Raw genomic sequence first — 24,127 nt, 5'->3', positions numbered from 1 at the left:
CTGTAAAACCAGGCCTGGCAACAAAATTCCTCAAGGGAGCTCCAGAGGACTAGGAAACAGGAACCTTGGCTACAGCTTCACAACAAAAAGAGTAAAGTCAGTTTTCTCCTGCTATGATAAATGTGCTCCAACCATTATTTATTTTCAGCCTTTTCAAAATCCAAAGGAAGGAGAAGGAGAACCTGGACTCTAAGGCTTCCGACTTTTCTAAGGCCGTCAGTCAGTCAGCAAAACAGAAGTCACACTAGTTATTGTAACAGAAAGACTTTAATATGGGCAATTAAAAGGCTGAAAAAGGAAATAAGAATGCTAAAGAAACAAAGAGGTAATAACTGCAGTAAGCATTTACCATCCCAGAGCTTCCAGAACAAAGGGAAGAGGTTGGGTTATCAGCATCCAGAAACTAGGAGAAACCCTACACAGCTGATATCAGCCTCTGAGAGAGAAAGAAGAGTCCAGCTGCTGGTGGTCCCTTGAGAGCTCAAAGGAAAGGCCTGTGAATCTGGACTCAGACCCCTGAGAGGGCTGCTCTGCCAGGCTCCTGCTGATATGCCTAAACCTGGCTCTAGAAATGCATCAAGAAACTGGACACAGATACCAAAGCAACTGCAGCTACAGGAGTGAAACACCCCTGCTGGGCCACCGGAGACAGGAACAGCCAGTTCAGAGGAAGGAGCTCATCCCTTCTTCCTCCCTCGACCTTCTTGTCTCCACCTAGTGCCTGCGATAAACAGGAGGCCAGCTAGCAAAGGAGAAATATTAATTTACATATAATCCCTGCTCTAATATCTGAAAGCCAGGTATAGCAGAGTAGATGACAATTGCTTAAATCACTGGCACATCCTTCCACCGAGACCAATACAATGATAGACATAATAGCCCAGAGGAAATTGGGTTGCTGGTAAAAAGGTGATTAGTTATTGAACAGTGAAAAGGACCATGTGGACTCCAGAAGACTAGGAATAGGTATCCCTACATTTCTAGTAGAGGATAGATACCTCTCACAATTTCTAAAAATGTGGCAAAAATATTTTGATTTTTGAATTCAAGGGACTTCTCAGATATGGCTTTGGGGGGAAATTAAAAAGGATATATAGCTCAATGTATAGCTCAAAGTAGGTGAAGCACAGATCAAGACTCAATGAATAGTGAAGCACAATGTATGTGAAGCACAGATCAAGACAGCACTCACAATGTTTGTTACAGTAATATAATGTTATAGTAATTAAATATATAGAAATAATTAGGATATAATATTAAAAGCAATTAAGGAAGTAAATAAGGCTCTGTTGTCTGGATAGGAATTAATCTAGTGTGTACAGATAGGATAGGCAGACTACCTTTCACGCAGGGCCCAGTTAGCGTGTTTGTGAAGTTATATATAGATAAGAAGTGGCTTGATGTCAAAACTCTGTAGGTAAACATAAACAAGAAGCTTCCCTAGGAACCCCTTAAAAGTGGTTGATGTGACATTTTAGTAGATTAATATAAAAAGGACTCCCTGCGAGGAACTCCCAAAAAGGTGGCTTGAGGTGATAATCCTGTAGATTGACACCTGTTAGAAGGTGTAGGCCAGAAAAGGTACTAAGACTAAGAGGCCCCCCTGCTGCAGTAATTGCCCAGATTCCAACATTGAACATGGACTGTCTCCACACCTCTCTGTCCAAGGAGAGCTGAGAGGAGCATGCCGAAGGAAGCCCCCTAAGCTGTGCTCAGGCACACCATAGGATATGTGAGTATTGAACTGCCTATGTGATTCTTGCAACTAACTTGTGTGTCAGTTGTGTCTTTCTTCTGGTGACAGTTGGTCTCGGTATTGATAAGTAGAATCCTCATAGCCACCTCAAGAGTAGTCTTGAAGAGGCCACCAGCCCTGCTGTTGAGCAGGAGTATCCCACTCTATGGGGAAGTCAAATCAAGGATGCCTGATAGACATAGAGCTTGGGCTCTACTGAGACAATGTTGCAGAATTAAATGCTAATCAAGGTCATTCTTAACTAACTAGCTACAGGCATTTTCAGGGCACATTAGAAGAAAACAAAATCTCCTTAAAAGTAGTCATTGAAACCCTTCTTAACAAAAATTCGGTTTTAAAGCAATAACAAAACGAGGTACCAAGAATTCTTGCCTGACCTGTGGTGGCGCAGTGGATAAAGCATCGACCTGGAAATGCTGAGGTCGCCAGTTCGAAACCCTGGGCTTGCCTGGTCAAGGCACATATGGGAGTTGATGCTTCCAGCTCTTCCCCCCTGTCTCTCTCTCTCTCTCTCTCTCTCTCTCTCTCTGACTCCCTCTCTCTCCTCTCTAAAATGAATAAATAATAAAAAAAATTAAAAAAAAAGAATTCTCTACAATTAATATTAAAAGTTGTTATAGACCCAGTAGTTGCAGCCTCCATCACAGCTGCCTGGCCCATGCAGGTTCCCATTTGATTTGGATAGATTGTAGAGAAACAACGGAGCCAAGAAATGGTGGGCCATTTTCTTTATTTTTAGCCTTGCACTCGGCAAGTGAGTAAAAACAAACACACAGGCTACAAAACCCATTCACACATTCTCCAGTACCACAACCATGGGAATCTTTTCCAAGTTTTCCTAGAATCAAAGGCCCCACTAGCCTCAGTCACCCCCTTTTTCCCATTTGCTCACCTCAATCTTGGCTGCTGCTTCTCCTGCAACAACATTGTCTCCTCCAAAATGGCCTCCTAGCTCCTCCTTTTAAAACTTTTCAGTGTCAAAATCCCTCCTCCAGCACACTTTACCACAGTGATGGGCAATCTTTTGAGCTTGGTGTGTCAAAATTCACTAAAAAATCGAGCATAACTCGGGTGGTGTGTCACTTTGAGAAAAAAACCATAATTTCGCGATGTTTATAGTTTAAATAACAAAAATGTATAATTGTTATATATAATTGTATTTAATAAACCAGAAACTAATTATTTAACTTACCTGTTTAGTGACTTCTTTGTTCATCTGTCAGTCATTTTCTTTTGTTGGTCTTGATATTATTTAACTTGTGTAGGGTGCCGTGAACTAAGATAAGTGAGGGGGAGGGGGAATTCTTTAACTAACCTGCCTATTAGTGACTTTTTTGTTGCTAAATTTCATTGGCTAAATCTTCAATTGAAGGTTGGTATTTTGTACACTTCGAGCCCAAGCAAGCGCTACTAACTTCATCTGTCAATCTGTCTCTTCTGTTGGTTTTGATATTATTTGACGCTGAGAATAAGGTCTCACAAAAGTATGTAAAGGGAAAAATTGTGAGTAAAGCCATTGCTATATTTTTCAGTGTGCTAAAAGTATCTGGTAACCCGTTCCAGCCACTCCAAATTTCCTGTTCATAGTGGCACTCCTCTTGATTCTCCAAGTGGCACCTTTCCAGATTCTCAAGCTTTGACCTCAAGTCGACAAACACCTGAGCCCAGATGCTGTCTTGAAATTCTGCAAGTTGCATCTTATGTAAATTAAGATGGCTGCTGCTATTTCTAATGGCGGGAAACGGCACCCATAACACAGGCCCTCGCCTCTCCCAGTCTCCCCCTCACTTATCTCAGTAATGATGGTCAATTCGAAATCCATGACACCTCAGAACAGTAGATTGGATGATGGTTGCTGTGGTTATGTGATTGCTGGTAATGGCGATCACAGGGCCCCCAGAGATGCATCCCCCGTGGCATTCCGCTGCTCCCTGCTCCACCCGCCAGAAATGAGGTCAAAGGTTCCCTTAACGGCCTAACTGGAAGTCCCAGAACTAGATGCTCTGTGCTGGAGTTCTGTTATTTTGGCCTACAGACCTCCGGCACAGAGTGTCTACACTACAGCAAATGTTTTATCCTCAGCTACTGCACCTGGCCGTGCAGGAGCTGAGGATGAAACATCCTTCTCAGCATGTGGCCCCATATTTCTCTGGTATGCAGCCGCATGCGGACACGTGTCATCAAAAATGGCTGCGCATGTCATTGCTGACACGCATGTCATCAGTTCACCATCACAGCTCTATCATAACCAAACCTCTTCCCAAGCATGAAGGTAATTAGGCGTATCACTGGGCAACAGCCATCCATGTGGCCAGCACCATTTTTAACAATAAAAGTGAGCAAAACCAAATAACACAAATTTTACAAACTTATTTGCCCAACAGTTCTGAAAAGGGCCCAGCAAATGCAGGGCAGACAGTAAAATGAGAACTGGGGACACACAGAGATATTAGCAGGTTTCAAAAAAAAAAAAAAAAAAAAAATTGAAGAGAACAATGTTATAAGGCCAGGGGCCTCTGCCTTGGCCAAGCAGGTTTCCATTGGATTCGGGCAGAGAGTAAAGGAACTGTGGAGCCAGAAAATGGTGGGCCATTCCGTTTTTTAAGTCTCATAATGGCGGACAAGCAAACAGGCAGGGAAAACTGCTTCCCACTTTCAGGGCTCACAAGCCCTGACTCGGTCTCCAGTTCCACAACCTGGCCTCACCCTCCGGACTCCTAGGCCCCCACCAGCCTCAGCAGGGCTCTCAGCACTCACCAACCAAACATGCTGGGCAGAAATCAGGACTCATAAGCCCCTTAGCTCACGCTCTCTCTCTACTCTTCAGCAAAACAGGCTAGGGAAAGAAAAAAAAAACCTTCTCTGGCAAACAATAGCAAGCAATCACCCCTCCCAAGCAAGCAGGCAGTCCCTAATTTTCAATCTGCTGCCCTGAGGGCAAGCCCCCCCCCAGCCTTCCACAGACTACATACAAATGGCACTGCCCCAATACAAGAAACAAACGTAAAAGACACTTGTTACAAACTTGTTTGCCCAATAAATGTAATCTCCTTTACACCAGGCCAAGCATCGATGATAGGAGAGGAATTCAAAATTAATATCAAAACCCCATTGTTTATTATGGGTAGTTTTAACATTTGTTTAAATTAACTAACTGTATAGCAGTCAATTCCAAATTAGTGCTTGACAGATGTAGTTTTAAGGAGGTGCACATAGTTCTATTAGCTACTCCATGAAAGAGAAAGTATACTGAGGTCTGCTGGGAGCTTCGGCGATTCATATTAGCATATTAAAGGGCCTGACTTTAACCTTTTGTTTCCTCTATTTAAACCAAAATGCCTGGTTTCAATAAGAATCTCCCTGATAGAGTTTTTTACAGAACACAGCTTGCAATACATTAGTATATATTCTTTGTAAATAGCATATAACTCCCCACTTCATAGAATAAATTCATTTTCTTTTCATGCTTTATTGTCTCAGTAAAATCAAAACTCCTCTAATATGTCATTTTATAAAAATGTCCAAGTCTGTGGGTTCAAACTATTACTTGTAGGCAAGATGCTGGTGCCAAGAACAGACCAGTTAAACAACATGCCCCTTAGCACGCTGCCTTATTGGGCCCTGGGCACTTCCGGATAATGCCCCACACACAACCCAAGAGGATCATTTCCCTGTGGTGAGACACAATAGAACTGCTGATAGGCTCTCTACTGCTCTTCTGGGTAGATTGTACTCTTCTGTTTTTTCCTCAAAATTCCAAAATCGGTGAAAATCAGGGGGCTAAAATAACAAAACACCTAGGGAAAAATAAGGCTTTACGAAGTCAGAAGTTCCTGTCCCACACCCTAAATATAATTCGGCTAAAGTCAAATACCTCTTGTTGCGTTATTGTAGGGCCAGTGGCAGTAGCCATGGCTATGCAGGTTCTCATTGGATTTGGGCAGACTGTAAGGAACAGTGGAGCCAGAAAATGGTGGGCCATTCTGTTTATTAAAGTCTCATAAAGGCAGACAAGCAAACAGGCAAGGAAGACCACTCCCCTTCTCTGGACTCACAGGCCCCCACCATCAGCCTTAGCAGGACTCCCAAGCCCCTTAGCACTCCCTCTCTCTTTCTGGACTCTACAGCAAAACAGGCTGCTTGGAAATCCCCTTCTCCAACAAATAACAAACAATCTTCCCTCCCCATGGTGGCAGGCAGTCCACAATTTGCAATTGCTTCCCTGAGGGCAAGCACCACAGCTTTCCATAGACCACACACACATGGTGCTGCCCCACGACAATGCAAAATACAAGTAAACCTAACTCGCTTGGTTCACACTTGAAACAATCGGTTTGTTCAACAATTATGGAATTAGATAAATATTCCCCTCGCCAATGACAATTTTAACATAATCTAAGGTAATTTTACTTCACTGGATTATTCCAAGAAGAGGGTCTATCTCTACATTCAGGTGATGCTTTGTAAATGCATAAAATACCTATGCTTTTCTTTCCCCCTCCCTCCCTTGCTTCCTCCATCTCTTTCCCCTCCCCTCAAACTTTCTGATTTACCAGTCTCTCAGAATTCTTCTCTTGGCTATTGTTGGACAAATTAGTTTGTAAAATTTGTATTTTCTAAGTTGCTCACTTTTATTGTTAAAAAATGGCCACCGCCCACGTGAAACTGCTAATTAGCTTCCTGCCTGGGAGGGAGCTTTGTTATGTAAAGTGTGCTGGAGGAGTGGTTTCATGCAAAAAAGTTTTAAGAAGAGGAAGAAGGAGGAGGAAGGAAGCCATGTTGTTGCAGAGTTTGTGCAGAAAGAAGGAGATAGGGAACCAGAGGGGGCTGAAGCTAGTGGGGCACCCTTGATTCTGGGAAAAACAGGAAAAGATTCTCCTGGTTGTGAAAACGGAGATTGTGTAAGTGGGTTTTGGTGCCCTGTGTGTTTTTACTCGCTGGCCAGTTGTGAGGCTAGAATAAAGGCATGGACCACCAGTTTTTGGCTCCACTGTTCCTCTACCATCTGTCCAAATCTAATGGGAACCTGTACGTGTCTGGCTGTGATGGCTGTAACTACTGGCCGTATAGCTCTGATCACTTCCTGTTAAAGCAATGCAAAGCAAACATGCAATTTGGAAAATGGAACATGGCTTCACAGAATTGAACTAAAGTAGAAAACTCTTAGGAAATATTAAATGGCAGAATAACATTTCAGAACATTTGAAAGCCCAAATTAGTTAAGAATGACAAATATAACCTTGTTTTTGTAAAATATAGGCAAGTTAAATTTCATTTGAAAAAGGTATAAATTATTTCCTTTTTGTAGGATTATATTAAAATAAATTAATTCCAGTTCTATACTTTTAAATTTCCAAATGCTACCTCAAGCTTCAGACATCTTTGGAAGGCTGATCACCCTGTGTTTTTCTACATATGAGAGACCTATATGATGTGAGATTTTCATCTCTGCTCTAAGATATGTGTGAAGGAGAGTTATTACAATTAGAGGTACTACCAATAATATAGCAATATAGAGTTTATTAAATATTTCCACTGGTATTATTTAACTTGATTATCCAAACAGTGCTTGAGAGAAATTAAACAAGTACTATTATTATATTCTATGTTTTTCACTGGCGAACTTAGAGACTGAGAGAGTTACATGGCTTGTCCTGAAACACAAAGGAATAAGAGGCAAGGATAACCTAAATCCAGGATATCTAACTCCAGGGTCTGTATTCTTTCCTCATTCATTCCTTATCCCACCTCAGCATCTGCTATGGCTCAGGCTTAGAGCCAACTACTATCATCAGCCCAGCAAATGAAGTCTTAACTAGACACTTAGAAAAGGAGTCATGGGAACTTTTATGATTTTAGAGCCACAAAATAGCATTTCCATACTGAAAATTTTTTTGTAAAAAAAAAAATTATATTAAATAATCTTAAAAGCATTAAAGATATTTCTTGCATAATAAACTGTTAAATACATTCCTTAAGTTAATTTATCTTTCAAAAAGAGCAAATGATATAAACTTTATCTCAATAAGTTGATTTCTAAAAATAGCAAACACTAATTTTAGGTAATAATATATCTAAATTTATCATATAATTTTTGTAAATAATTTGAGGAGGTCTATGATTTCTTCTTTTACTCTGCTACTATTACAAACAGAGTGCTAGTTTCCATATTAAATCTTCCAAATTCTGGTTTTTAGCTATAGTTCAAAAATATATATCAATTGTTTGTTATTTTCACTAACAATAATTTGAGATTTTAACAATCCTCAATAGGGATAAATCACCAAGAATACAAAATTGTTCCCACAATCATAATCTATGAATTCTCTAAAGCTTATAGATATTATCTAACTTTTGTCAGCTACAAAACTCCATGAACCATTGAGATAAGCTTGCATTGTTGGGAGAGAGAAAAAGAAAAGAGAATTAATGGTTTTTTAATTATCTGTGCCTATTTAAGAACATGTAATTCATTCATTTGCTCATTTTGTTATATAGGTAAGTAGTTGTTAATAAAGGAAGGGAAAAAAGGGATCTTTAAGGCAAGATCAAGTACAAAAAGGTTGTGGGCAACAAACTAGGAATAGAAGGAAACTAGCTCAACATTGTAAGAAGCATACAGTGGTACCTTGAGATTCGAGTTCAATTTGTTCTGTAACCGAGCTCGTAAGTCAGTCAACTCATATATCAAACTGCTGATACTGGACCCTTGCGCCAACTAGCAGTAGCTTCTCAAATCATGACTCATATCTCAGAATTTCACTTGGATCTCGAACAAAAATATGGACCAGGTCGCAGCTCATATCTTAAAAAATTCGTATGTTGGTCTGTTTGTATCTCAAGGTATCACTGTATATAAAAAATTCAGAGCTAACATTATACTCAATGGTAAAGACTGAAAGGTTTTTTTTCCTAACATCAGGAACAAGGTGAGGATGTTCACTCTTACCCTTACTATTCAACATAGTGCTAGAAATCCTAGCCAAAGCAATTAGACATGAAAAAATAAATAAAGCCATCTAAATTTAAAAAAGATAAAGTAAAATTATTTCTATTCACAGGTGACATGATCTTATATGTAGAAAACCCTAAAGATTCTACCAAAAAACTGTTATAACTAATAAATAATTTCAGTGAAGTGTCAGGATACAAAATCAATATGCAAAAATCAGTTAGTTGTTTCTCCACACTAAAAATGACCAACAGGAAAAAAATTAAGAAAATAATCTCATTTACTACAGCATCAAAAAGGTTAAAATACTTATGAACAAGCTTAACCAAGGAGGTAAAAGTCTTTTTTTTTTTTTTGGTGGAAGACTTGAGTCTACAAAATATTTGTAGTATTTTTTTCTATTATAAAAGGTCAAAGAAAATATAAATAAGTGAAAGATATCTTATGTTTAAGGATTAGAAGACTTAATATTTTTAAAATGTCCTTACTGCTTAAGTGATCTAGAGATTCAATAAAATTCATATCAAAATCTCAATGGTATGTTTTTTCAGAAATAGGAAAAAAAATTCTAAATGCACATGAAATCTCAAGGGACCCCAAGTATACAAAACAATCTTCTAAAAAATGAGCCAAATTAAAGGCCTCACACGTCCTGATTTCAAAACACATTACAAAGTAATAGTAATTAAAATGGTGTGGTACTGGCGTAACAAAAGAGAGACCAATAGAACAGAATAGAGAGCCCAGAAATAAACCTTTGTATATTTAGCCAAATGATTTGCAACAAGGGTGCTAAGATTACACAATGGGGAAAGATCAAAAGTGGATATCCCTGTACAAAAGAATGATGTTGGGTCTTACCTTGACTCATATATAAAAATTAACTCAAAATGAATTAAAGACCTAACACTATAAAATTCGTAGAAGAAAATATATGCGAAAAGCTTCATGACTTTGAATTTGGAAATGATTTCTTGGATATGACATCAAAAGCATAGGAAATAGCCTGAGCAGTGGGGGTGTAGTGAATAGAGCATGAATTCTGATGCTGAGGTTCCCAGTTCAAAACCCCAGGGTAGCTGGCTTGAGAGGGGGCTCATTGGCTTGAGTACAGGCTTGCCAGCTTGAGCATGGGATTGCTGGCTTGAGTATGGGATCACTGACATGATCCCAAGGTCACTGGCTTAAGCCCAAAGGTCACTACCTGGAGCAAGGGGTCACTGGCTCAGTTTGAGCCTCCCCATCAAGGCACATATGAGAAGCAATCAATGAATAACTAAAGTGAAGCAACTATGAGTTGATGCGTCTCATCTCTCTTCTCTCTCTCTCTCTCTCTCTCCCTTCCTCTCTCTCTCTCTCTCTCTCTTCCTCAAATCAATTTTTTAAAAAGCATAGAAAACAAAAGTGAAAATAGAAAAATAATACTACATGAAATTTAGAAATAAATTTCTGTGCATCAGAGGAGACAATGCAGAGTGAAAAGACAACATACAGAATGGAAGAAAATATTTTCAAATCATATATCTAATAAGAGGTCAATATACAGAATATGTAAGGAACATTTGTAATTCAACAACAACAATAAAACACAGATAACCCAATTAAAAATGGGCCAAAAACTTAAACAATTTGCCAAGAAATAACATGTAAATGGCAATACGCATATAAAAAAATGCTCAACATCACTAATCATAAAAGAAACACAAATCAAAACCACAATGAGATATCAAGTCACACCATTAGGATGGCCACTATCAACAGAATAGAAAATCACAAGTGTTAGCAAGGTTGAAAAGAAATTAGAACACTTGTTCACTGTTGATGAGAATGTAAATGGTGCAGCTATTATGAAAAACAATACAGAGATTCCTCAAAACATTAAAAACAGAATTACCAAATGATTCAGTAATCTCAATTCTGGGTATATACACAAAACATTCAAAGAGAATCTTGAAGAGATGTCTGCATACTCATGTTCATTGTAGCACTCTTCACAATAGCCAAGAGACTGAAGCAACCAAAATGTCCATAGACAAATAAGTGGATAAAGAAAATATCAATATACATATAATGGAGTACTACACAGCCTTAAAAAGAAATCTGTCATGTTACAATATGGATGAAACTTGAAGACATTCTGCTAAGTGAAATAAACTAGCCATAAAAGGACAAATACTATGATTTCATTCATATGAAGTATCTAAAGTAGTCAAAATTATAGAAACAGAAAGTAGAAAGGTGGTTACCAAGGACTAGGGGGAGAGAGGGGAATTACCATATAATGGATATAGTTTCAGTGTTACAAGATGGAAAAGTTCTAGACTTATTGCACAACTATGTGAATATACTTAACACTATTGAACTGTATAGTTAGATGGTAAAATTAACATTATGTTTTTTACCACAATAAAAGAAAAAGTCACAGTATCTGGATGAAAAACTAACAATAGGAGCTGAGGCTCACTTGGAAGGGAAACAGACAAGAAAAAACAAGAATCAGATATGCAGAGAGCCATGTGGCATGTCTCTGCGACAATCTGTACCATTCCCCCAGAAGCATCTTTATTTTCCCCATCTCATACAATAAGCTGCATGCCTATGTAATGACTCTAGCAGTGCAGATATGTAAAGACACTGTTCAATATTAAGCAACAAAAGAAAGATGAACATATTTGCTTTGAAATAATTTTGTTAAATGTTTGTTGTTTATTTTTTACCATGCATGGTAGAATTTTAACATTTTCCTGGATGTTTTAGTCAGGAATAATTTTCTTAAAGAACAGAGATCTTCTCAAGAAAATGGAATTTTATGGACAGTGAATAGTAAGCACTACAAAACCCATGCTAGGGGCTCAATGCCCAGCAGCGTCTCAGGGCTGGACTAGAATTAAGGCTCCTCTCTCCACACCTCTTTTGCATGTTACAGGATGATGGTGGACTAAAGCAGCTTAGAGTTTAGACTCCAACTGAGACTGCCTGGAGTTAATCTCTCATTAACTTGGTTTCCTCAATTTCATCTTTTACAAGAGGGGCTAATCGGGTTTGAAACAATACCCAGAATGTACTAATCTCAGTATTTTGTATATCTCCTTTATTTATAGTTTATTTTTCTCTACTTATTAATTAGCTTCCACTTGATCCAACTAGATGGCTGCTTTCTCTGTCCCCTTTTAGTTCAAAAGCCTATAGTCTGCAACCCCATGTCTCCCAGTATGCATTCTTGAAAGAAAAGTTGATTCACTGCCAAGGTCCTACAACATGTAAGGATGCCCCTTGCTCTGGACAGGTCAAAGAACAAAGCATGTAAAATACACAGAAATTGTATTTTTTCCTATTATATATATGAGATTTTTAATGTTTTAATAAATTGAAAAATATTTCAGTAGAGCATATTTCCAATACCATAATACACAGTGGGGAAACAGGACTTATAATTTATTTTTTAGTGCTCTGCAAAGTTGGTGTTTTTGTTCTTATTTTGTGAATGAGAAAATTAAGGCAAAGATTAAGCTTAGATGAAAGTAAATAGAAAAATAAGCATTTCATTTTAACTCTGTTAACTCAAAAATCAATATTTTCTTCATATTGTCACCTTTTAACTATTTAACGTAAGTTTACTTTTCCATAAACTTTGCAGAAGAATTCTATTGTGACCTGTGTTATTAGTCTATAATGAATTTTGTTTGCTATTTAATATATTAATTTCTCCCATATTAACTACTTTTCCTCTCAGATCTTTTTATTTCAGCCTAACTACTAGACTTCAATATTAGCATAACCATAAAATTAACATTAGCTTAATAATACGTTTATTTGGGAAGAAGAATTATAGCTTATTTTTATTGCTTTTATTACCTTTCTTATATAATATTTGTGCATGCTGTCTACAGTATTCTCAGCAAAGGTGTAAAATGATTGCCTAGAAAAAATGAAATTCTTACCAGATTCATCCTTGGTAATATTTTTTTAATTCCCTACAGTAAAACAATTTTAAAAGAAAAAAATGGGAAGAAAAGCATGGGAGGGGTAAAAAAAGAAGACAATTATTTCCCTCACGTAGCTCATCCTTAGTGGTTATGATTACTTCTTAGAAATAGAGTAGTTCTAGAAATGCTAGAATCATTGTTCAAATACAATATACAAGAATTACCCATTTCAGGCTTGTCTGTGTAGTAGAAGATTAGATGCAATCTAAAGCTCATTGTGGTGATGCAACATATTATCTGCTTCAGCAGGTCCCTGCAAAAGCTATCCAATCTGAGCACTATGGAAGCAATTTCAACTCAAGCTTATATCAATCTTGGAATTTTAAACTGACAGGGACCTCCAAGATGATCTATATATAACACATCTCTTTTGTTTCTCAGTCAGTTGTTTTTGTTTGGTGGTATTCCATATTATGAGACTTGCTTAGGGTCATCCTTTTTGTTAGTACCTGGTTAGTAATCAAATAAAATAGAAATCTTATTCAATGAAAACAGGACTAGTAGCTTGTTAGCAAATAGAAGTTAATTAAAGCATATAATTATTTAAAAACTGTTACATGCATAATATAATTAAAATAGTTTTCTTAACATATCTAAATCTACACAGATCCACAATTTTTTTTTTCAGAGAGAGAGAGGGAGACACACAGACAAACAGGAAGGGAGAGAGAGATGAGAAGCATCAATTCTTCATTGCAGCACATTAGTTGTTCATTATTTTCTCATATGTGCTTTGACCCAGGGGCTATAGCTGAGCCAGTGACCCCTTGCTCTAGCCAGCAACCTTGGGCTCAAGCCAGCGACAATGGGGTCATGTCTATGATCCCATGCTCAAGCTGGTAACCCCGTGCTCAAGCTGGTGAGCCCACACTCAAGCTGGCAAAGTCGGGGTTTTGAACCTAGGTCCTCAGCATCCCAGATCAATGCTCTATTCACTGCGCCACTGCCTGGTCAGTCATATCCACAATTTTTTATCATCATTAGACCAACGGCTTCTCTATTGGCCTACCAATTGAAGTACAAATCTTCTTTCTTACCTAACCACATCTAAAATGCATTAATACATTAGCTATGATTTTCCAGTTTAATTCTTTCAAGTGAAAAGTTAAGGATAGAGGGAGGAATCCTTTTAAATTTTTATAATTTATTTTCAGTCTTTTATAGTTGTCTCATGCCAGTTCAACAGCATTTTCTTTTGGCAAACACCTATATCAAGCCTTTTTAAAGCATTCAACTTAGATCTAGCATCCCCATTTTACTGGTTTGCAATAATATTCAATTAAATAATATAATGACAGTGACAACAACTGGCATGCAGAGATGGCAGATAAAGTCAATTGACTCCAGATAAACATGCAACTCACCTGATGGGAGTAGATGTGCCCAGGTACACGGGCACATAATCTATTATTAGCTAATAATCTATTATTAGCCTTCAGTGTATCAGAAGCAAGTATTATTTATTTGTAGAGGCAAGCTTCCATTAATCCAGAGAATCAATTAAGTGGAGATTGGTCAAGAGAGCTTTTGCTCAACTCAAGATTTTATCCACTATAGTTTAATTAATCTCTAGACAAGTATGTGAAGTATGTGATAGGGATTCACATATTCAGTGATATCTTAATTCAATGATATCTTAAAAACAGACTACATATCTTAAAGGCAGATGCCTGCATTCTGTTATCCCATAATAGTTTCGGAAGAAGGTTGAAGGAAAAGAGATAGCAATATTGGAACATGCTATTGATAGTTTCTCAAGTTTTGCTGATTTGTTTATTGTTATCCATATTTTCTTTTTAACCTTTCCATTTGAGAACTGAATGCTAGAAGGTAATGTCAAAAATTAGTATCTGTATCAGGTAGAGGTCCAGAGAAACACAGCCAACAGAATAGATAGAGAAATAAATGGATGGATGGATGGATGGATGGATGGATGGATGGATGGATGGACGGACGGATAATAGACAAAGATAGAGATTTTAAGAAATTGGCTCATGTGATTATGGGGGCTGGCAAACTTAAAAATCTATAAATTTGGCCCTGGCCAGTTGGCTCAGTGGTAGAGCGTCGGCATGGCGTGCGGGGGACCCGGGTTCGATTCCCGGCCAGGGCACATAGGAGAAGCGCCCATTTACTTCTCCACTCCGCCCCCCTCCTTCCTCTCTGTCTCTCTCTTCCCCTCCCGCAGCCAAGGCTCCATTGGAGCAAAGATGGCCCAGGTGCTGGGGATGGCTCCTTGGCCTCTGCCCCAGGCGCTAGAGTGTCTCTGGTCGCGGCAGAGCGACGCCCCGGAGGGGCAGAGCAGCGCCCCCTGGTGGGCAGAGCATCGCCCCTGGTGGGCGTGCCGGGTGGGTCCTGGTCGGGCGCATGCGGGAGTCTGTCTGACTGTCTCTCCCCGTTTCCAGCTTCAGAAAAATACAAAAAGAAAAAAAAATCTATAAATTTATAGGGTAGGTTGGCAGATTAGAAACTTCAAGCAGGACTTGTATGTAACAGTTTTGAGGCAGAATTCCTACTTCTCTGGGAAACCTTCATTTTTGCTCTTAAGGCCTTCAATTAGTTAGATGAGACAAGACCACGTTATTAAGGGTAATCTCATTTACTCAAAGTCAACTGATTGTAAATGTTGATCACACCTACAAATTACCCTCACAACAACATCTAGCATTTGCCCAGACAACTGGATTCCAAAAACTAGCCAAGTTGATACATAAAGTTAACCATCACAGTATCATATATAGCAGAGCACATAGAATGGTTCTGTAGCAAAATTGGAATCAAAACTCAATCATTTCCATTTTCCATATCACCAAAAAAAAATGTTTTCAGTCAAACTAGAGGTAAACATTTTCAAAACAATCTCTTTTATTCCATTCTAGTCTGCTGTGCTTTTTACCCAAGTGGTTTATACATGGATGCAATTATGCTTTAATAATACAAATACTATGCTTTTATTAAAACAAAAAGATGCCCTTGGAAAAATGTATCTCATCTGTCTTATATCAGAGGAAGGTGGTATGATTGCTCCACAATCATCTCAGAAGCTATAGCAAACTAAGGAAGACCCACCAAGAATGCAGGTTTCAAGATCTGTTGGGCCATCCAACAGAAATGGGAAAATAAATTTTAGAGCTTGGTAACTAGAGGAAAGAGCTCTCTTTAAGAAGGAAGAGAAGCCCTGGCTGGTTGGCTCAGTAGAGTAGAGTGTCGGCTCGGAGTGTGAAAGTCCTGGGTTCGATTCTCAGCTAGGGCACCCGGGAGTCTGCTTCTCTACCCCTCCCCCTCTCCTTTCTTTCTATCTCTCTCTTCCCCTACTGCAGCCAAGGCTCCATTGAAGCAAATTTGGCCCAGATGCTGAGGATGGCTCCATGGCCTCCACCTTAGGCATTAGAATGGCTCTGACTGCAATGGAACAATGCCCTAGATAGGCAGAGCATCGCCCCCTAGTGGGCTTGCCAAGTGGATCCCAGTCGGGCACATGCACGACTCTGTCTCTCTGCCTCCCTGCTTCTCACTTCAGAAAAATAAAAAAAATATATAAAAAAGAAGAAAGAAGATCTAGTGCTGGGCATAAAAAGGTTTCTTAACCCAACTTTGAAAGAAATTAGCTCAAGTTCCTTAAGAGAGAATACATTAATAAAACTTTAAAAGTTAGCTTACTCTTTGGGGAATCTAAAAAAATAACTGTGACATAGGTGAGGAGAGAGCTATAACTTATTTCAGTGAGTGTGACATCCATAGCTCTCTGATGTATATTACAGAGAATTTGGCTGGTCTTTGGCTCTTTGGTTCCTAGGAGGTAACCTCTAAGTTCTTTGAATTTCCCAAGTGATAAAAATGTTTGTTATTCATAGTGGGCCCCTTGGATCATACCTGAGTTTGAAGAGGCGGGCCATGCCAGAAAGGCCAATCATATATACAATATGAGACCCCAATTGAAACTCTACACATGAAGCTGAAGTGAGTTTTGTGGTTGGTGACACACTGACATGCCAGGAGGGACTCACATGCTGAAGACACAGAAGCTTTGTCCTTGGGACCTTCACGCACCTTCCCCTATGTATCTCTCCATTTGGCCGGTCCTATTTTGTATTCTTTGTGATAAAATCTTGATCAAATTTTTAACACTGTCCTGAATTCTATGAGTCATTTTAGTGAATTATCAAACCTAAGCTCATAGTGGAAACCCTTACCTTTATAGTAAGTTGGTTGGAAATCCAGGTGGTCTGAAAACCCCCAGCTTGCAACCGGTGTCTGAAGTGAGAGCAGTCTTGTTGGAGAGTGACCTTAACCCATAAATGCTGAGATAATCCCAGTAGTCAGCATCAGAATTACACTCTCAAAGCAGGGATTACCAGGACCCTGCCAGGAGAGTGAGAGAGCTGGAGGCACAGGCAACTTTTGGGAATTTTAGAAATTGAGGGATTTCATCTCAAACTATATCAAACATTAAAAGGGTTGTCACATCCCATATTAAATATCACTTGCTTTCAAAATCCAAAAGGCTTTTTAAATTTTGTTTTTGAAAAATGATCTATAAATAACTCATTTAATTTATTATTAGTTATACCTTCTCAGCAATCATAGTGAATATTCAGGAAATCTTGAGAAGTGAGAAAAACCTAACCTATAAATTATTTTCACATCTAGCAAAGTTGCTATGGATTCTAAATTTAGCAACTAATAAAGTCAACATGTTACATTATACAGGCCTTTTATTAAACTTGTTATTAATTTTAGTTTTGCAGTTTTCTTATTTTAAACCAATCAATAGAGTTTTTAAGTTCCCAAATTTCTCATAGGCCCTTGAGTCCATGGTAAATCCCACACTGCACTTCAGGTGCTGCAAGGGAACTCACTACAGAGATGCAATACGGCTCCAGCAGCAGAGGCATCTGGGGAGTGCCACACTCTGTCATTCTGCAACCTGATGTTGGGCTGACTGCTCAGGAAGTGAGAATGCTCAAAGACAAACATCACACCCCAGGAAGGAGGTCAATGACTACATAGAGTGTAATAACTACCTGACGTTATTTTCTAACTGAGAAAATGCATTGTTCTTTCTGGTGGTCTACATGACTACCCACCACATGGTTTTGCTATTAACCCCCTATAAGAAGAAACTCCATTCTGGGAGTGGTGTGGATTTTGCCTGGCCTACCACCACCAGAAGCAACTGCTTTGCCCGTGTATGTAAGTTTTTCCTATTAAAGCTCTTATGAATTTGGATAACCAGAATTGATCCTGAAGTTAGACTTTTGGAGCTTTCCTCAACAGGTGCCTAATGGACAGAATGCTTCTTCTCGGCATCCCAGTGGTTCTGTGGAGCGGGAACATGAAAGCCAATACTAAGCACATGTCTTAAACTACTAGAGCTACCATAACAGAATGCCACAGACTGGGTAGCTTAAGCAATAAAAATTTATTTTCTTATAGTTCTGAAGGCTAGAACTCCAAGATCAAGGAGTTGGCAGATTCTGTTCCTAATGAGGGCCTTTTTTCCGGTTTACAGACAGCTCTCTTCTCACGATATCCCATTGGCCTTTTCCCGTTTTGTTGTTGTTGTTCCACTTATTTATGCATTCCTTGGTTGAGTCTTTTTTTTTTTTTTTTTTTACTTTTTATTTAGATGATTAAATTTAACAGGGTGACATTGGTCAACTAGAGTCATAGATTTTGGGCAAACATCTCCACATCATTTGGACAGTCGATTAGGCCTTGGGCACCTCTTCTTTTACAGTCGATTAGGCCTTGGACACCTCTTCTTCTTTTGGGTTAACACAGATAGCAGGAACTACTTAACACTCACATCTTTCCTTGTGTTTGTTTTACAGTGTTTGTTTACAAGAACTATTGAGGTGATAGGGCTATATGAGAAGGGAGAAAGCAAGTGGCTTCAAGGGAATTAAAAGAAAGAGATGTCATAGGACAGGGAAGAGAATGGAGCTAATCTGACCCACAGAAGAGTGGCTAGATTTTAAAGGTGATGACTATTAGGGCGGTCAGCTCCCCGGGGGCCCCCTTGACCTGTACAGGCAGCCAAGACTCCTAACTTTGAAGCAGCATGTGGGGGGTTAAATGATTACAGTAGAAGTGGCAACAATGAGGAACTTTATTGGAACTTTCAGGAAAAAGAAGGGAGCACCCTTCCCAATGACTGAGTTTTAATGTCCTACTACTGGCAACTTAAAAAATAAAGATGATTATACATATGTGCGTGTATGTATATATATATATATACACACACATATATATATACACACACACACACACATATAATTTAAAGTGATATTTCTACACAGCAAAATTTGTAGCATAAGCTAGCTGCTCTTTTTCTGATGGAAAAGATTTGGGTTGCCAATCATTTTGTGCCAATGTGATTATTATTCAGGCCCTAGATGGCCTTCACGGTAGCTGTGTGATCTGGTGAGGAAGAGATTACATTCACTTCAACCTAAGTATCAAGGATTTAATTCATTCATTAAAAAAATATTTACAAAGCACCTACTATGTGCAGAGAAGTGTGTGCTTATGCTGGGGAAAACTTAACGGCACAATGCCAGCCTGCCTGGCATCTACCAGAAAGACAAACCTTAAATAAGAAATGACAGTAAGTGTGATTCATTCAGTGACGATACAGGAAGTCAGTGTTATGACAGCACAAGGAGATCACAAAGCTCAGTCACAGGCGGTCCCCTACAGGAAGTGGTCAGGATCAAAAGGATGAACTAGACATCTCTAGGCAACATGGAGGAAGGAAAAAGGGTCCAGAAAAGGGGAAAGAATTCTACCTACTAACTCTTGAAGAACCAGTCATTGAAGCCCTTCTGAATCGTTTAATTAAACTATGCACTCAGCATAGGAATCCTCTCTGTAGTACTGACACATTGTAGTCCAAATTTTGCTTTAAAAAGCATGTCCCCTGCCTGCCTCACAGGTATAATATTACCACTTCATATTTGAGGATTTGAAACTAGATGAGATGAGGGTGGTGCTTTGATGCAGCCACAATGGATGACAAGTAAGTGACATGAGGGCTGTCATATGCATACAGAATTGTACTGACACAAACAACAATGAAGTCTTAATAATGCAGAGGAAGTAAAAAATACCCCTCAGAAAACAATGCCAGATCATATAGTCATTTTTATACACAGCCATAAAAATAGAAATATAGAAAGGGAGAAAGGATTTGGGACAATGGCTTCCATCAAAATAGATGAACTTAACAAAAGACAATGGAGATGTGGTCCTCTTGATATGCAGCCTCATCTGACAGTCAAATGCCAACTACCTCACAGGGAGAAAACACCTTGCAAACTCTTTCCTTTTGATTCAGTCTATGGCTCGCTAGTCAGAATTTAGCCCATATGGTTCCAGTCTGACTTGTCTAGTGAGTTCATCCTGAAGAGTGAAAATCATTTTGATCTATATTTAGTAAACTGTTCTCTTTAATCACCATGGCTGGTTTTACTACCTGGTTTGAGTTTTACTGACCTGTCACTCTTGCTACTATAAGACTGTAAAACAATTAAAATATTTTTAAGTGGATATAAATTACTAGCTTGACTTACTATGAGCTAATTTTACGCTTTTTCACTTAGTTAATTCTCATTTCAGTAGCTTAATTTTATGAGTTTATCTTACACATTTTCACCACTTAACTCTTCTTACTGAAAGTTAAACTCAGGCCTTGCCAAAAGGAATATGATCATAAACTGGTGCTCGATGCCAAAAGTAAGCAGCATTATGAAATTATACTCTTAAACCTTGGCTTTGCATCCTTTTAATCTTGAACCCTGGCTATTAAAACATGTATAATGTGGTAGTGTCTTGCCCTCTGACATATGGTGAAGGTCAAAGCCCAGGTTCCCAATTAACACAGAAAGAAGGGGAGAAAGTGAGAGATACCTAGACAAGAGACATCCTTAGTTTCTAATGCTTCTGTAGCTATCAGTGTATGTGGCTTTACCAGAAAGATTAAGCACACCGAATTACATATGCCAGGGATTGTCTCTGAGACTACAGGCTATCGCCAGAGTAATGTTTATTAAACCAGTCTCCTGTTAGGACTTAACCATTTCACAATGTAAGGGTCATAATGCAAATACTCAAAGTCAGTCCCCATTTTCCCCTCCTTGAATAAAATGTTGGCTGGCAACCACAGCTCTGCCAGGATGATTTTCAATTTCAAGTCATTCTAGTGGCACTTCTTCCACCTACCTTTGCCTATCTTTAGTTTGTCCTTTCATGTCAAACTTACAAATCAAGCCCACTTCATCTCTAAGGCTCACAGAATTAGAAAAGACAAGTGTTGATTCTGTGCTTACCTTCTTCTACTTCCTGGCTCAGTTTTCCCTGAACTGTCTCCCTACAGAATCCTGTCTAACCATCCCAGCAACTGCCACAGAAGAAAAGAGAAGGCACCTATTTCCAAGTGGACATAGCAATAGCATAGACAGGCTCCCATTGGTCAGGCATGGGTCTCTGTCTCTATATTGTGGCCAGAGGGATGAAGGACTTTGGTGGGTAGTCTAGGTTGTGTGTGCAGACCTAGAGAAACCTAAAATGCATGGAGAAAAAACAAGCTGTTACCCAAAAGAAAATCTAGGTGCTCTTTGCAAAATGGAAAATAGACACTAGGCCATCTAACACAGTTTTTGTCTACTGTATCTCCTAACCAATTTTTTAGCCCAAGATGTAATGAAAATTATATAAGATTTATTATATCTCTTGAAACTACATATTTTTTGTGACAGAGATAGAGAGAGAGAGAGAGACAGAGAGAGGGATAGATAGGGAAGACAGGCAGGAAGGGAGAGAGATGAGAAGCATCAGTTCTTTGTTGCAGCACCTCAGTTGTTCATTTACTGCTTTCTCCTATGTGCCTTGACTGGGAGACTACAGCAGAGTGAGTGACCCCTTGCTCAAGCCAGAGACCTTTGGACTCAAGCCAGTGACCATGGGGTCATGTCTATGATCCCATATTCAAGCCAGTGACCCTACGCTCAAGATGGTAAGCTTGCGCTCAAGCCAGATGAGCCCCCGCTCAAGCTGGTGACATTGGGGTTTTGAACCTGGGTCCTCTGCATCCCACTCCAATGCTCTATCCACTTCGCCACCACCTGATCAGGCTTGAAACTACATATTTATAAAAGGTCATATAAATAAAATTTTAAATATAATTAACCTAATAGAAAAATAGGTAAAGTATGCAAACATGCAGTTTACAATGAGAAAACCCCCAGTAAATATATAAACAACTGACTTTACTCATGATAAAATTGAACCAAGAGATAATATTCTTCACTTATTAAGAACATCAATTACAAGGTGCCATTTTTTAATTTTGAAAATGCTTATAGTTGGAAGATACCCAGTGCCTGCAAGGGCACAGAGAAGGGACATTAGTGAAAGTGTCAAACTGGTAGAGAAGGATCTGTAAAATAACTATCAATACTAAAATGCATGACTCGACAACCCTGCTGCTAAGAATTTACCTTACTGATGTACTTGAAAATCTCTCCAAGACATACTTACACAGATATTAACCAAAGCATAATTAAATTGCAAACAAGCTAACATGAAAAACAACCCAGTGTGTATCAACAAATAACAGGACAAATAAACTATGATAGATCTATAAGGGAGAATACTAAGAGTAATTAAAGAAAGCTTAGTAGAGCTATAGGTGGAAAAGCTTCCAGATATTGAAGTGGAGGAAAAGGAAAGCAGAACAGGGTGCTTTGTATGATATCTTATGTGTGAAAAGAAAAAAGATAGATGCACACCTGTGGGAGTGTGCATATTTTATCTGGAAATAATAATATGGTTAATAGGGATTACCTTGCAAAAAGGGAAGAAGTTCCCACTTCCTATATTATAGACTCTCCTCCTGTTTTTATTTTATTTTATTCTATTTTATTTTCTTTTTTTCCAAGTGAAGGAGAGAGGAGATAGCAAGACAGACTCCTGCATACATCCTGACTGGGATCCACCTGGCAACTCCCATCTAGGGCTGATACTCTGCCCATCTTGGGCCATGCTTGCAACTGAACTATTTTTAGTGCCTGAGGCAGAGGCTCCACAGAGCCATCCTCAGCATCTGGAGTTGATGCACTTGAATCAGTTGAGCCATGGCTGCGGGAAGAAAAGAGAAAGGTGGGGAGGAGAAGAGAGAACAGGGAGGAGGAAAGGTGGAGAAGCAGATGGTCGCTTCTCCTGTGTGCCCTGACCAGAAGTCAAACCTGGGACATCTATATGCCAGGCCAATAAGCTAACTAGCTAGGGCATCCTAGATGATGTTGTTTTGTTTGTTTGTTTTTATTATTATTCAGTGAGAGGAGGGAGGCAGAGAGACAAACTCCTGCATGCTACCCAACCAGGATTTACCAGGCAAGCCCACTAGGGGGCAATGATTTGTCCATTTGGGGCATTGCTCTGTTGTTGCTCAGCAACCAAGCTCTTCTTAGTGCCTAAGGTGGAGGCCATGAAGCCATCTTCAGTGCCCAGCACAACTTATTCCATCAAGTCATGGCTATAGGAGAGGAAGAGAGAGAGAAAGAGAGAGAGAGAGAAGCAAGAGGGGGAGGGGTGGATAAGTAGAGGGACACTTCTCCTGTGTGCCCTGACTTGGAATCAAACCCAGGACTTCCACACACCAGGCCAATGCTTTACCACTGAGCCAACCATCCAGGGACTGGTGATGTTTTTAACTTTATAAATGTGTGTTTTTTTTTAAAGTCAATTCATCGTTATATTTTCTTTTTTGTACTTTTCTGATTTATAAAAAAATTAATGTGTGTTATACATTTTAATGTATATATTTAAAAGAGAAATAATCTGATAGTATATTGGTATAACTTGATGGTACATAAGAAAACAAAATGTAATAAAACACAACATAGGAAAGACAAGAAGGCGATGGAATAGGCGAACGTACCAACTTCCACCTCCCAGAACCAAAGTGGATTACAAACTGATTTTAAGAACCATCATCTGGAAAAACCAAGTTTGGACTAAACTAAGAGAACTCATCAACCAAGGAACACTGAAGAAGCCACACTGAGACTGGTAGGAAAAGTGGAAACATGGAGAGGGCTGCCCAGCTCCTCGGAGTGAAAGGCAGCCAGGAGAGACTCGCATGGCAGGAAGTGAGTTTAGCAGAGAGGGGAGGGTCCTGAGTCCCAGGAACAAAGCCCCAGCCTGCAGCCCAAGGGCCTAGAAGAGGCATATGGACAGTATTTAGCTGGAACCAAGACAGGATACTGTTTGTAAGAAGGAGACTGATTTCTCAGACCCAGAATTATTCTTAAAGGGACCACGCAGAAAACCTCTCTCACAACCACTCACCTGGGGCTCCAGGAGACGGGGAGAGAGGAAAAGACCAAAGTAGCAGGAAGAGAGTGTAATCTAGGAGGCACAGGGAGAAAC

This window comes from Saccopteryx bilineata, chromosome 3 (assembly GCF_036850765.1).
Source record: "Saccopteryx bilineata isolate mSacBil1 chromosome 3, mSacBil1_pri_phased_curated, whole genome shotgun sequence".
Taxonomy (NCBI): domain Eukaryota; kingdom Metazoa; phylum Chordata; class Mammalia; order Chiroptera; family Emballonuridae; genus Saccopteryx; species Saccopteryx bilineata.
Note: the sequence above shows the minus strand (reverse complement) of the source record.